Consider the following 1,461-nt stretch of genomic DNA (forward strand, 5'->3'; position numbering starts at 1 on the left):
CACACACACACACACACACACACACACACACACACACACACACACACACACACACACACACACACACACACACACACACACACACACACGGTGGCCCTGGCAAAGAGGGTAAGTAATGCTATGTAGTTCAGAAAGAAGCACTGGCAAGCAGAGTCCTACCCCTCAGGTCAGATGTGGGCACTGGACCACGATGACCAGAACCAGTGACCCCTACATCACCTTCTTTTCTTTGCAGTTCAACCCAAACCATCCCCCATGAAAGAAAGGGAACAGTGGAATCCCCTTCGTGCATGCAATTTGCTTGCCTCTCCTTTCTTTCCCAACTAGAATCTCCCTCCAAACCCTGAAGGAGGCAGATGGACCCACCAGGAGCCATGCCCCTTGTTTGTTAACACTATCCACCCCTGAGAGGTACGGGAAGGGTAGAGAAGGCCCCCAGAGCCTCAGCAGGATATGATGGCTCAACAGCCAGCTCTCCCAAGGCCAACAAGCCCAGGAGGTCAGGATGGACAGAAGGAAGACAAATTCTTTGAGCTGGTGAGGAAGTGGTGTTATTTTTAGCCCCCAAAGCAGCACAGGGTGGCTAAGCCTGTGGGAGAGGAGACAGGACTCGGAGAGGTGGGGGTTAAAGGAGACAAGATTCAGGGTTACAGGGCCCTTTAAGGTTGGCTGACTTCACCTGACCGGAAAATGTGCCCAGGAGATTTTCTGCAGAGGATGGAGGGGCGGGGAGACTCTGAGCAAAAGCTTCCTTTCAGGATAACTGAATCAGCCCTGGATAAGTGGAGGAGGGTCCAGAAGCCCCCTCCCCCCCATCAAAACCCCTGACTTTGGAAGCCACCTGGATTTCCCAACCCACCCTAGCCCAGGTGACAAGGTCATCAAGAAGCAGTCACTTATCAAAACATCCATGGAGGGGGAGGCTCTGGAGCACCCCTCCCCATTACAGCTGGGTGACTGAGCCTCGGTCCCCACCCCAGGACAGCCAAGGCTGCACCTCCCCTCCCTACATGCTACCCTAGGGTTAGGAAGATGGAGTATCTGAGGGAAGAAGATCAAGGTGTCAGCTGAGAATGCCCAAGACGGAATACGGAAAGGCAGGGGCGCAGGGGGAGAACTCCACGCGCACACGCGCAGAGACTGCACCTGCCATCATCTGCGGTGACCGTCCCCATCCCACTCCGCTCTGGTGTAAGAGACGAGCCCCTAGAACTGACTGAACCGATTCTCTGTGCGCCTCCCCTCACCCTTGATTCTGCTGCTGGACGAGTGCCTACTCAACACCCCTTCCCCCTCACCCCGGAGCAACTGCCTCCATCCCCCGCCATCCGTGCCCCTCAGCCTATTCATCTACCACCTCTACCTACCCAGCGCTTCCGTTCATCATTCCCTTCCCTCCCTCCTTCTCCTGCCCTTCCTCCAACCCCCCCCCCCCCCCCCCCCCCCCCCCCCCCCCCCCCC

General features: G+C 56.8%; 1 protein-coding gene across 3 annotated transcripts in view; it reads right to left on the minus strand.

Annotated features, from left to right (window-relative positions):
* The window catches only part of SV2A (synaptic vesicle glycoprotein 2A), a 15,446-nt gene that overhangs the window by 12,147 nt on the left and 1,838 nt on the right, over positions 1-1,461 (minus strand). Inside the window, exon 1 of one of the 3 annotated variants that reach the window (XM_027097833.1) lies at positions 1-1,334. This exon is cut by the window's left edge and continues 658 nt beyond it. The exons of the other annotated variants lie outside the window; for them this stretch is intronic. The gene's annotated coding sequence lies outside the window, so the exon portion shown is untranslated. Of the gene's footprint in view, positions 1,335-1,461 lie in introns of those variants that run through there. 3 annotated transcript variants of the gene reach the window in all.

This window comes from Aethalodelphis obliquidens, unplaced genomic scaffold (genome assembly GCF_003676395.1).
Source record: "Aethalodelphis obliquidens isolate GAN/ISIS:26980383/991018 unplaced genomic scaffold, ASM367639v1 scaffold116, whole genome shotgun sequence".
Taxonomy (NCBI): domain Eukaryota; kingdom Metazoa; phylum Chordata; class Mammalia; order Artiodactyla; family Delphinidae; genus Aethalodelphis; species Aethalodelphis obliquidens.